Genomic DNA, 14363 nt, shown 5'->3' with positions numbered 1-14363 from the left:
TTTTAGATGAAAATCCTCGAGCCAATCCATTTGTGCAAAACAGACCTGGGAGGGGCTGGAATAGGTTATTTTTAACACCCAGAATTAAGTGAAAGAACGGCAGAAGCTATAACTGCAGCAAGTTCAGTTGTTTCTGAAACTGATATCAAAAAGTGGTTTACTGGAGTCCAAGAATACTTACATCGCAAAGGCTACAGTGATGTTCTTGAAGACCCGTCACGGGTATTTAATGGGGACGAGACCTGTTTTTATTTGTGTCCCAAGAATAAACGGGTGTTGACTATGAGAGGAAGCCGAAATGTCTATGAGATAGAACATCATTCAAAGGTTAATTTGACTGTAATGGTCACTTTTGCAGCATCTGGAGATATAATACCACCAATGATAATCTACCCCTACAAGAGGCTTCCTTCTAATGTTATGAACTCAGTTCCAAAATGTTGGGGTATTGGATGCAGCGATACGGGTTGGATGAAAAATGAGAACTTTTTCGAGTACATAGGAAACATCTTCTACAAATACCTTGTTAGCCAAAACACCAAATTTCCTGTCATTTTATTTGTGGATGGACATAAAACTCACTTAACTATTCTTAACTATTCAAACCAGTGAGTTATGTTCAAGACTTAAAATAATTCTCGTTGCCCTATACCCAAACACAACTAGAATTATGCAGCCAGCTGATGTTGCGGCATTTAAACTATTGAAAATCAATTGGAATCAGGCTGACTTAAATTTTAGAAGAGAAAACCCAAATTCAGTAGTTACCAAAGAAATTCGACGAATGTTTTGATTCACCGCTAGTAGCTTATTTAATGGAAGTAGCCATTTGGAACATTCATTTCGAGTAAAATGTAAATTTGTAAAAGTATTAAGTAGAACAAGGTAAAATAATATCAGCACAGGTTGAATGACATTAATGTTTATTATTAGATTTATGGAAGGCCCCACTAGGAATGGCTAATTTATTTATAATTTTGTTATATTTAGAATGGGAATGCATCTAAACTAAAAATGCAGTGAGAACTACAGTTATCAAAAATAGATTTGTCACTGTATCAGTTTAAGTCAGAACAGTTACACTATTTACTGGATGAATTCAAAAAGGTGAATTAATGATATATATATATATATATATATATATATATATATATATATATACATAAATTATTTCATGATTGTTTATATTGCGCAGTAAGTTGACGGATGTTTTCCAGTTTTCAAATATTATAACAGAATGTTAATAGGATGAGCTAAAAACTAAGTTGATGATTATCTTAGTTTTATTTATATGGCTGCTCCTATATTTTATATTTTTAGTACAAGGGTTGCTACTTAAGTTTTAAAACATGGCAGCACTGATGTGAATCATAAAGTTTGACATTTTTAATGATAAACGTACTCAGGACTTGTTGTTTGAGTTGAATTAATGGGTCATCTACTGTACAGTCTTTATTTGGCACCCAATGATTTCTTCATATTTCCTCAGATCAAAATAAATCGCGTTGTTAACATTTTTCTACACCTGAAGAAGCGGTTGGTGCATGCAAATCACATGCTTTGGAGATACCTCAATCGAAATGGAAAAAATGCTTCAGAAATTAGTCTAAACGTATGCAAAAGTGTATTGATCTCAAAGGAGACTATTTGGTAAAACAATAAAGCCATATCCAGTTATAAATATTTGTTTTTATTTGTCTATATCAAAACTTATTGCATATTATTTGATAAACACAAACCATAACAACCTTCAACGAACATTTTCAACTAACTTTACAACAATACAATTGAATACTTTCATCATCTTATGTCTCATTAGACTTGCTGTTGAAGATTCTTAATATATGCAGTTACAAAGCTCTACATAAAAAAATCAATTTTCGATAATCCCACTAATCGAGCTAATCATGCAGTAGGTTCTTCTCTGCCTATCCACCCACTAATTATTCTCAAGAAAATTGAAATATACAGTACAATTGATGCCATCTTCAAAAAAATGTGGTTCAATCGTGTAGTCTCGAATGATACCCTTCCAAACATTTATAAGGTACCTATTATTACTGAGTTTTCACAATATACGATTGTTTCAAGTAATAATGAAAATAATGCCAGGCCACCATTCCATTTTTTTAAAGGTAACCTTATCATCATCATTTGTTTTAAAGCCCGTAAGCAAAACTACAAGGACGGTTATGGTATGTCAATTATTGCTGTAAGTGAATATCGTACTGATATATTTTCTATTCATGGTACATATTTCTATCCGATTGCTGACTAACTTGGTGTGAGATTTCACTAGTACTAATGTAGGAATTCTCGGTAACGCCGTAACAGTTCTGGTTCTTTGGTATTTTTCATTTACTACTGATCCGTTACGAATAAAGCCATCTATTATTCTTTCAATAACTCGTAAATTTTTGTTGAAAACAGAGTTTTCCCTATAAACTTTGATCATTTACTGAAATATATATATATATATATATATATATATATATATATATATATATATATCAAATTTTCAGATAATATAATATATGTCGAAGATTAATGGATTTAGGTAAAATGAATGCTTCATATGAAATACATACCAAATATAATTTAAAAAGTATGGACGAAACCACTTAACAAAATCAAGAATATCATAAATTGACCTTTCAGCTTACCCTGTGTTTGTTGATGTTAGGCATACATACATTTACTAGTTATCTACAGATTTATTTCGATATTAGAATGACCTTTTTCTAAATCCCATTATAATTGGGAACATTGTGTAGATATTGATAAATTTTCCTTCCAGTTATCGGTGCCTACAATTTTCCTTCATACCTTTTTTTGGATAATTCCTATGAAAACATGGGACCCATGTGACGATTGTATTTACAGGAAAAGTGGCCGCAACCCTTCAGATAATTGGAAAATAAGAAAGAGCTCAGAGAAAACAATAATTAACGTCTTTCGGGAATTTCACCATTATTATACTTCTTTCTTTCCCACGCCTGCAGCGCTGGGTGAATCCTAGCAGCAGCTACTATCGTCCTCCACCTACGAACCTGACCGGCCTTTTCCCACTGCTTAACCCTACTTAATCTACTGAGTAGTCATTCGTGAAGTTTTTTTGTCTTCGTTTATTGATCTTATGCTCCCAAAAATTTTTCCTTTTTATTAATCTGTGGTCTTGATAAGTTCTCGTCCAATCTACGCATCGTAGTTTTGATATGCTTGACTATGTTTACACATCCATATAGTTTATTTATTTAGTTATAGAATCTGTTCCGTTTAAATTGTTCACTTTTTGAAACTAAAGAAAATCAGATATGGCAGTAGAGGGACTAAGACCCGTAAGCAAAAGTTTGGATATTTACTATGAAACTACTAGAAAACGAGGAGGGGAGAATGAATTTTATCTATAAATATGGAATTTGTTTATTCAAGTAAAAGAGATTCTAACAAAATAATATATCAAGTTTTATAGAATCTAATCCGGCAACGATAAAAATTGATTCGTTCTAGCCTTATGGCACTTGTTAAATATCAATATTCGCATGTTGTTTTTATTTCGAAAGTCAACATACTCTATTTCTAAGATATACATTCATCGATCTGTAATTTGAGTATTTGGTCCATCATCAGGGAAATCTACGTCTAAAATAAGTAGATAAAATGTAAATAATATATATATATATATATATATATATATATATATATATATATATATATATATATATATATATATAAGTCACATTGAAGAATTATCTATAATTAAATATTTTCATAGATTAAGAATAGAAATTACTGTCTCTAAATTTAAATAGGTTCAAAATTCATTCGACGTTGTTAATCCTCTAATATTATGTTAGGTAAGATAATTGAAGGGTAGGTATGTATTTTGGACTCTTGGACTCACATCTTCGGTCCTAATTGTTGGTTTATAACATTTCGTTATAAAAACGCGTATTTTATAACTTTGGGTATAAAAGGGGCATTCGAAATACCTCTATAATTTGTATATTTCTAATTTCAGTCTTTAGCAATTATTCCAATTATTGAGTTCTAATAATTGAGTATTAAAAAACATATTTAATGCCACTATCAATGATTTCCTATTCATTTAACAATACAGAATTGTCGCCTAAATTATAATAAACGTGTCTGTGTTAATTTTATAGCATACATTGAGAATTAACATTTACATCAACCAAGAAAGAGAGAACCGTCGTCACTAAACAAATTGATCTTACATGGTATGGCTGTTGGAGAATTTTCGAAAGTCCTATAAATACATATGTTATGCCTATACATGTCAAAAAGAAAAATCAATAGAGTTCGACAAGCTCATGTTTATATGTTTTATTGATCTGGCAAAAGCCTTTGATAAAGTGGGATTTAAGGACGTATTGAACATTCTAGAGAAAAAATATATAGATGATAAGTATGAAAATATTATCAATTTATCTAAACAACGGAACTATAACAAGGATCAAAATCAGAACGAGATTATGACCGAGTTACAACAGGGAGACATTCTTTGCCCTACAAAATTCAATATTAACATGGACATAATAATAGAAACCTACACCAAGGTCAATGCAGCTTACGCAATCAGCGATTGATCATTAAAAATGTTATGGAATACGCATGATGGCGTGATAGTATCAGAGAATGAAGATGATCTACAGCGTCTACTATATAGGATGAAGACAACAAAAGTTGGCATTTAATAAGGTAAACTCAATATATGGTCGTTGCCGATTAGATGGAAAAGAGTAAGGAAAAAATATGTTGAAAACACAAGATATATATACACATATATACTTATTTTCACATATGTAACGGAAGCAAGAGCCAAAACACCAACAACGAAAAGAATAATAGAGAGAAGTGGACACGCTAAGAGCAATTTTTGGAGTGAGCCTCAGAGTTAGAATGAAGAGTCAGGTTATTAGAGATAGAAGAACTAGGATATCGTGAGATGGCTTAGAGAACATAAACGAGATTGAAGATTGAGTTCCAGATAATGGGAGCTGAAGCTCGGAGTATCTAGATAGAAAACAAAAAAACACATATTTTTGTTTCCTATCTAGATTGCTTGTTTTCTATGAAAATAATAATGTATACAAGTTGTCCTAGTATCAAGACATAATATTTTGTCATTTTCTTGAAAGTATTGGAAAATACTGCGAATAATATGGAAGATTGCTCTGAAAAAGTTTCCTTTAAGCGACAAAAATATACTAAATATATGAATTACTTTAAAATAGGAATTTCAACTGTTAAAAAGAATCTGGATAATCAAAAAAATAATATCACATCTTTCGTTGGAAAATATTGTCATATCAAATTGTTTTCAAGATAATGATTGAGAAGAGGAAAAATTATGAGATCAGAAGAAATATATTTTCTGTTTGTATAGAGAAAAAATGTTATAAAATAATGAAAATATTTCGTACCTTTTTTCATTCCCGGTAACATTTCAAAAATCTTTCAAAGCTCTATGTAATGATTTAGCAATTACAAGTAAACATAATAATCGATTCATGTCAAAAATATCGTTCATTGTGTTCATCGTAACAGTACTTCTCGCTGCAAACGTTTTCGATGTATAAATGCATTTAAAAAACATGTTTTATCGTGGTGAGTTCTTTTTGCAATCAAGTATGGACCAAAACTGAGAATTGGAATCTCTCGTGTAGTAATTTACTGTGATCTATTATGTAAAAATTTGAATAGTTGCCAATATTATTTATCAACTTATATGTTTCGATCATCTGATAGCCATACCGTGTCTATTTTGATGTCAATTACGAATTATCAAAATCATTATCATTTGTTGTTATTTTTAATCGAAATATTTTTTTTTATTAATGATATTTTTTGTTTGTAGCTTACCGTTCCTTTAGGATTCTCCCTCAACCTATGTCAGTTTGGTATCATGAACATATTCATAGACAATATGGCGTTTGCTTATGATAATTGTAGCTTCTACTATAGAATTGCGATGGGTGATAGGAAAGGTTACAAGTCAAATAAATCAATATGTATTAAGAATAGACAACAATATAGAACGAATTAGAACCTATCTTGATGAATATCAGTTAACTGTCCCATTGCGCCAAGTCTTGGCTTATGTTTTCACATCACAAAATGTCCGGTCGATTGCGTCGAATGGTGAGAGTGTTACCTTAAATTTATTTGTTGTTGGCGATTCAGGATCCTTTCTTTTCATATAAATACTTAATCCTGGCCATTTCTAATGGGTGTAAAGCGTCGGGATGGTTATGATGTTACATGTCTTGTTCTTATATCATTCAGTGTATTTTTATATAGACCTTTGATTCCGTATATCGTTGCTTCCTCTACTTCTCTTTCTTCCAGGTTCTCCATATGTCGTTTCTGTCTATTTTATCTCAAGGTGTACCAAACACAGGTCTATTTGGTCTGAAAGCGTATTGTATGTCTTCTAACGTTTGTTCAATTACTATTCCCAGCCTTTTTTTTTCTACTCTTGCATACAGTTCACCAACTGTCTTTAGTAGTGCACTGCCTAATTTCGCATTCGCTTGTATTTCTCATATTACATTGGAAATACAGTGTAATCTCACTAATCCGGCACTATTGAAAACCGGAGGGTGCTGGATTATTGGAATGTTCGGATTACTGGGTAGTACAGAAAAAGTCATAGGTAATAAATAAAATAAAGCATTTCATAGAGGGAATAAATGTATGTAATGTTTTAAATTAACATGTAAGTACATATGTAATTAATTAGATTTGAAATAATCCTTAATTGAGGTCTGCTTTTGTGCAACTTGTAGTCCTTGCTTAAAAACCTTTTCTCGCATGTTGTGAAGAATTATAATATCTTTGGCAGATATGCCGTTTTCTTCTGCCCATGTTATGCAGGTATTGAAACAAATCATGCATCATCTGGTTTAACTCTTACAGCAGTTGTAGTAGTTGGTGGCTCCAATATTTCTACAGAGCTTTCTTCTTGTACTGCTTCACATACAGTTTCTTCATCAGTCATAATTTCCTCTGTTTCTGTTTCGATTCCTTCAAACCCAGAATTCAAATTTTCTTCACTTGCCTCCAATCCTTTTTCTGATAGATTTTGAACCCAATCGGCAATAGGCACATTATCCTCAGTATCCCATTCATTTGTTTCTTCTATTTCTGATACATCATTCATAGTAGGCCACAACATTTTCCACGAAGATTGGATTAAGTTAGGAGAAACAGACTTCCAAGCATGAGCGAGAGAGAATACAACATCCTTCAAATTCAATCCTTTAAGGCTCTGCATTACATCACCATCCTGAGATATAATATGGATCAGCAATTTATTTTTATACAAAGACTTTATTTTTTGGATAACATTTTCATCCATCGGCTGCATTAAAGGTGTGCGGTTTGGTGGTAGGAAGATGGCTTGGATATTCATCATCACTTGATTTAAGTTCTTGTTCATTTCGGTGGCCTGGAGCATTGTCAAGTACGAGTAAAGCTTTTATGGGCAAGTTTGATCTTTTCATAAACTTCTTCACTTCTGGGACAAAGTCTTTATGAAACCATTCGCTAAATACCTCTCTCGTGACCCAACTTTTAATTTGATTTTTGTAGCAGACTGGCAGACAAATGTTCTTAAGAGTTCTGGGATTTTTTGCTTGCCAATCACTAAGAAATCCAATTTGTGTGTTCCAGTAGCATTTGAACACGGCATGAATGTGATTCTATCTTTACTCACTTTACGACCTGGTGCACTTGCTTCTTCAGCAGATACGAACGTTTTATTGGGCAACAGACCACTCTCGTCTGCGTTATAGATTTTGTAAGGAAGAAGACCCAGTTCTTCTACTTTGTTTTTAAAATGCTCGATAAAAGGCTGTACTGAAGATTCGTTGTTTGATAATTTTTCACCCGATATGGTTAATAGACGGATACCAAATGGTTTTTTAAATTTATCCATTCATCCATCGCTCGCACGAAAATCATCTTTTTGGGTAATTTTTTATAGAATTCGATTGCTTTGGCTTTCAGAATTTCTCCAGATGTAGGAGTGTGTTTAGAACGCCGCTGTATGAACCATAAGTAAAAAGCGTTTTCCATCTTTGGACAATCGCCAACTTTTAGCGTTTTACGCTTTCCTGACCCTGATTCCATTGTCTTAACGTGGTCTACTATCTTTTGCCTTTTCTTCTTAAGATAGTGTATAGTAGCACGCCCAACACCATATTCTTTTGCCAATTTACACATATTTTGTCCACTATCTAACTTTTTTCAAACCTCCATTTTATCATTAAAAACTAGTATTTTGTGTTTGCGTTTACTTGACATTTTTAACTATAAAAACAAATACGTTAGCACGTGCCGATCTATCGAAGTGCCGGATTAGTGAGATTATACTGTAATATGCCAGTTTACCAATTTTCTGCTGCCACCCCTGTCCTTATTATTCCAGTATATCATCATCCTTAAGTCATTTCCTGCTTCCAGTATGTCCACTGTTATCTACCTTAACTTTTTTATCGCACACCACATAAATGATGAAGCAAAATTTCATTCAGTTTATCGTCGATCATATTGCAATTCTCGACATCCTTTCTGCTTGATAGAAAAAGGAGTAGCTTTTCCTTGTTATTCGTTATACTTCTTTTTTGAAATCCATTGATACATTTGATGAAATAATAAACTATATTTGGAAAAAACCTAAATTTTTATCTAGCTCTTTCACTTTTTGCTGAGAATTGAAGTAGGATAATAAAACTATTATATTATATTCAGATGGATATATGATTTTGCATTTTTATCTGAAGGTATGTTTAGCAGAAATTCCTATCAATTATACTATAAGCTATCCAATTTCTTCTGCGTGTCCAATTATGTTTTTTTACCGCGTTTTTGTTGTGTAGTATTCACATAACCCAAATCAATTACTTTCTGGTTTAATCTAACGCTGAAATATATTCCATTTGAATAAATCTTTTGCATTCCCTCAACTAAATTTTGATGATTGATGTCTGCAGTGAAACCAGGAGCTCTAAAAACCTAAAAAGGAAAATAAATGTTTAACTATAACTATAATTTTACAACAGTAACTGGATTTACAGTTACATTCTTTTTAATTGTAAACACGTTGTAGGAGGTAATGATAGCATCATAGTAAGAGTTTTATTTTGAAGCATATAACATGGGAGATAGATTCACATTTCTAATCATAACTGCAAATTATGTTGTCTCCACTTTTCTCCATTTAATGAAGAATTTAGAATTGATTTATGAATACGCAAAAGCTCACTTTCAGGGTGACCGGTTGAGAATATACCACCTACAATATTTCGGCCTTCTATACCCACATGTTTTTCTGTACGCCTACACGGTGAAATTCCTAGCCGTATGAGGAAAATAATGAATGGAACTTTCTTATTTCACCATATCTCTTGTGATTAAATAATTTGTGTTCCGTTATTGAACTTTCCATATATCCAATCAATTCGTCAAGATCGCCTTCGGCAGTAAAAGCAAAAATCAAACCCTTATCCAACAAGTTCATCTCTTTTGTGCTGAACGTCTGAAGAAAAGTTTTCAACAATAGGCTTCAAAGAAATTGTCTTGGGCCGTGGTTTTAATTTTTTCAATTTCTTATTTACAACAGACATCTTAAATTTTGATTCAATGACTATGAACTTTAACCAGTTTGATGAAAAATAATGGATGCATTTGGAAGCATTAGAATTGATAAATGTAAGAACAGTTTAAATATTCCCACAGAGAAAGTTTATTGGTGAGAAAATCCAATATAAAACAGATAAGTCAGATAATAGATCACCCTCAGTATATGAAGACGATAACTTTGTTATCGAAACACGCATCAGACAGTATAATTGTGAGTGAAGGTCTAGTGGCAGTATAAGCAGTATGTTCAATATAATTATCACCAACGGTTCCAAAAATTCCAACTTACTCGATTATGATTTGAAGTCAAGGATTGATCAAGATAAAATATATCCGAAAAGCTAACTAACAATATCCGCGTTTGTAATAATGAAATCTTATCAAAATGTTGCCAGTTTAGACCTAATTTTATCGATATTGGAGGAAATACAATGCATAAGTACTTATGAACTTGAAACAAGTGTTTTATTATTGTATTCTCCTGTTAGTTATTAACGAAACGGCAATTTAAAATTTTCATTGACGGTGAGTACGTTTTAAAATTAATTTCTCTCAAAATTCAGATTCAGATACGTGAATGTGTCATACTGTTTTTAACAAAATACTAAAAATATTTGTTCGCAATTTCTACTCAGTTATGAAATAGATAATCTTGAATAAATTATCTTGATTTTAGGTCTAATTTATATGATGAATAACTTTTTTCAGATTTTTCTCAGAAAATTTTTTAACTTTTTTATCTAACATCGGTATTCATCCAAAACCGATCAAGATACGACGGTATTTTGTCGAAATTCAAGTTTAATAAAATACGGGAAAGAAGTATTTATATATATCTCAAAATTATTAAACTAGAATTATAAATTTTTACTCAAATTATTAGGTCATTTTTATCACTAATAGACACGTTTAACACACTTTTATTAGCTTGTATGTATGTATCTATGTAATGGAATCTTTGCAATTGGGTTTCGATTACTTATAAACGATGAATTTTTTGGAAATTTTGAATATTCAATAGCGACAACAATTTAATATTTTATACATTCTTACCATTATCCTTGTATAAACTGAATCTTTAAATTTTAGCTGTTGATAATTAAATTGAATAAGAAATCTCAAAATAAGCTAATAAGCGGGAAACAAAATGGTTGATGTGAACTGTAAACCTCCATAATCCGGATGTTATTGGTTGAACCTTGCATTTCAACTTGCTAGGATGAAACCTTATAAAAAGTTAGCATATAACCGAAAGCATCTTTTAAGAAGTGGTTCATACCACGGACCTGCGATTGGGTTGATATGCTGGAGGCTGTCTACCCACCAGTTGCAGTTTTCGAAAATAGCTTAAATTGGCAGGGTTTCAAACTTCTTCATCTGTATTCTCCTGGCATAAGTCGATACCACTCTTCCACTTTCTACACAGATGTTCTTCAACAAAGACATTTGATTCTAATAACCTGAATCTCGGTTTACTCATTTTGGATGACCTGCGAAAAAAAAAAACACACTGAATATATGTTTGCCCGAGTGTTTAACTCGATTAATACTCGGTCTTGGTCTATAGTTTATTTTAAAAAGGTATAGAGTAATAAAACCTCATTAGGTATGGAAAGGGACCACAGAGAGGCCCAACGAATATTTAAGCCACTTTCATAGTTTGGCATTGATTTCATTGTAAAATTCTTTTTGTTTTATCAAGTGCTGGTAGTACCACACGGTTGGGGTCAATATATGTATTTAGCCTATTGTTATACATTCACAACACTGAAAATAGTGTGCCAAAAGCGTGTCGGTAGGATACTCGTAGAAAGAAAAGAATTTTATTTTAACAGAATAAAAATTAGGCATTAAGTACATAGTATTAGGGACACTTTTTATTGAACATTATACAAAAAATACATTATACAGAAATTAAATTATAAGAAATCATAATGTTCTGCGTCATCTGAGGAACTGACATCTTCTCTTGACGTTATAATTAACGGTTGGACGGTCCGATCGATCAAGTAGTCAAGATCCCACATTTTCTCCTCTTCTTTAATGACATGCTGGACTGCTTTTCGCCAGTTCTCTGGTATCACCTCCTTAATGGATTGATCAAACAGTAGCTTAACGTCTTGCATTTTGAATGTCGTGTTGTGTCTTGCTACAAATCCTTTCACTTGCGCCTATATAAGTTCTATAGGATTTAGTTCTCAATGATATGGCGCAGTACAGTTAAACTATGTTTTTCTGTCATATCTTCCACGGCGTATTTAATAGAAAGATGTTTGTGTAAAATAGCTAATAGTTCTTTTGTTATCAAATTATCTTCAAATTCAATACTTTTGGTGGTTAACCAGTCAATAATTTCTTATTTTCTCCAACCTTCTTTTAAACATCCCTCTTCGATTCCAATATGGACGATTATTAGTCTCTTCCCTTAACCTGAAGGCACCTTAATAACCGTTCACAGGCCTTCCATGAAAGCTTGGCGAGCACTGGTTATATTTTTGTCTTGCCACATTTTTGGTACTGTATAACCTTTATTAATCTACGTCTCATCAAGATAAAAGATTTTCTTTTGCTCTGTTTTGTACTGCTTCATACTTCCTAAGTATTTTCGTCGCCAACAAAAAATTTCATCGCTTTCCAGTAAAAGTGCTTTACGGTTATGCTTTTCCCAGGCAAAATTCATCAACGGAATACTGTCATCCTGGCCAAGCTCCACTATAGTCTTATCTGGGTATTTCGTTTTTAAAATAAAAAGAGTGAACTTTTCTTCAAATTACACTTTTGGTGTCTTCATCAAGGACTTTTACTGGCCTCTCTGGACTTTTCTTGGGAGGTTCCACTTGGCCTGCTATATTTCTCCCCCGCAATAATTTAAAAACATTTAAAATAATAATTTTTTCATTCACTGATAGTGTATAATTAATTGAATATCTTTTCGTTGGTGTAAATGTCGCCACTTTATTACTAATCTTATAATACTGTGAATACTATTTACGGCTTAACAGCAAATACTGATGCGTTAAACTAAACAAATATACTTATAAAGATCTAAAAATTTTGGGTAAGACACCATTGGCCTTATGGCGCACGGTTAAGCCAAATCCGAAATAGGGTTGGAATTAGGTAGAGGCACTAATTGAAGTGTTGAACGCAAAACGTAACTGTATATTCTACTACCTTAGTAATCCCTACATAATATTTCGATATTGACACTTCAAGCCAGTAAACATACTTTTCCTAATTCCCTGACGCAATTACTTGAAATTTTAATATTACAAACAATACTATTTTAAGACCTACACCTATGGCCAACACCGAAATTGAACCCATTCTATTACTCTACACATTTCTGAAATAGAATATAGGAGCGACAAGTCGTATTTCCCGCAACATAACAACCGGAACTTCTTGATGATCTAAAAAATCGACTTAGCAACTTTAAGTCAAGTTCGGACTAAAAGTCAAGGTCAAGTTGTTGTCAAACTAATCAACAAACACATGTACGGGGATAGTCCCAGAACTGGCCCATCAAAGAAAAAAAATTTCAACGTAATCTCCTTTTAGCTCCATACATTTTTCTCATCAATGTTTCATAAGTTCGATACTCTTTTTATAATAAGGATCGTCAATATCCTCAAAATAACCATTAAATACCGACATCAACTCATCATTGTTGGAAAATCTCTGACCACCGAGTCATTTTTTCAAAGTGGGGAACAGAAAATAATACGAGGGGGCAAAATCTGGCGAATAGGGTGCATGAGGTAGCAAATCAAACTTTAATTCATTAATTTTGGTCATTGAAATAACATATGTGTGAATTGGTGCATTGTATTGGTAAAATAATACTTTCTTCTTAGCCGAATGCGGTCGTTTTTGCTTGATTTGTGTGCTCAAACGTTGCAAAAAGTCCGCTTACTACTCGCTGTTGATAGTCTTTCTTTTTTCAAGATAGTGAATGAAAATTATTTTCATTGCTCTGTTGTTTCGGGTGTGAAGTGATTGACCCACGTTTCATCCATGGTTATGAAACGGCGCAAAAATTAGGCTTTCTGTGAAACATTGTCAAATACTCGATGGAAACATCTTCAAGACGCTACTTGTTTCATTATGAGCAAACGCGGCAGCCATCTTTCGCAAAGCAAAGATTTAGTTAATATGCGATGTACCACACTTTTTGAAATGACTGCTATGTCTGCTAGCTCACGCCCGCTTTGTGGATCTTGGAATAAGAATACAAGTCTGTTGGTAGATGTAGCAGCGCTAGTAAGTGTTGTCTCCAGTTCAGATTCGAGTTTCCATAAGACAGGTAATTCCATCTGAAAAGATCCAAAAATATTGAAACTGTCCAATATATTATACATCTCTGTTTTCATTTGTAAGCCATACAAAATATCGACAGAGAAGCTCGAAACGATACTACATATATCAAAAGATACTATATTAACCTCGTATATACATCAAATCGTATATATTAGCACATAAATTGGGATTCCAAATTGCAAGTCTTCGAGGATTTCGCGTTTATAACGCCTCAGGCTTGCGACTAAATTTAGAATCAAACGTTAAAAGTTCACGGTCGGTCCTTCAACTTATATTAACATACATGGGTTCATACTACTTTCTCAAATGTATAGAACGTCAACCATACATGAAAATAGACAAGAAATTGCATATGTCATCGATGCTTAATAAAT

General features: G+C 32.6%; 1 protein-coding gene and 1 long non-coding RNA gene across 2 annotated transcripts in view; one reads left to right on the top strand and one right to left on the bottom strand.

Annotated features, from left to right (window-relative positions):
- Positions 1-14363, top strand: part of LOC130445631 (uncharacterized) — a 185852-nt gene that overhangs the window by 19694 nt on the left and 151795 nt on the right. The gene's annotated exons all lie outside the window — the stretch shown is intronic.
- LOC130445664 (uncharacterized) lies at positions 3408-5667 on the bottom strand. The gene is made up of 2 exons (XR_008910076.1): positions 5448-5667; positions 3408-3642 (listed from the first exon to the last, which is right to left on the bottom strand). It is a non-coding gene; the product is annotated as an uncharacterized LOC130445664 (long non-coding RNA).

Source organism: Diorhabda sublineata, chromosome 1 (assembly GCF_026230105.1).
Source record: "Diorhabda sublineata isolate icDioSubl1.1 chromosome 1, icDioSubl1.1, whole genome shotgun sequence".
Lineage (NCBI taxonomy): Eukaryota > Metazoa > Arthropoda > Insecta > Coleoptera > Chrysomelidae > Diorhabda > Diorhabda sublineata.
The sequence above is the reverse complement of the archived record's forward strand: the minus strand, read 5'-3'. Positions and strand labels throughout refer to the sequence as shown.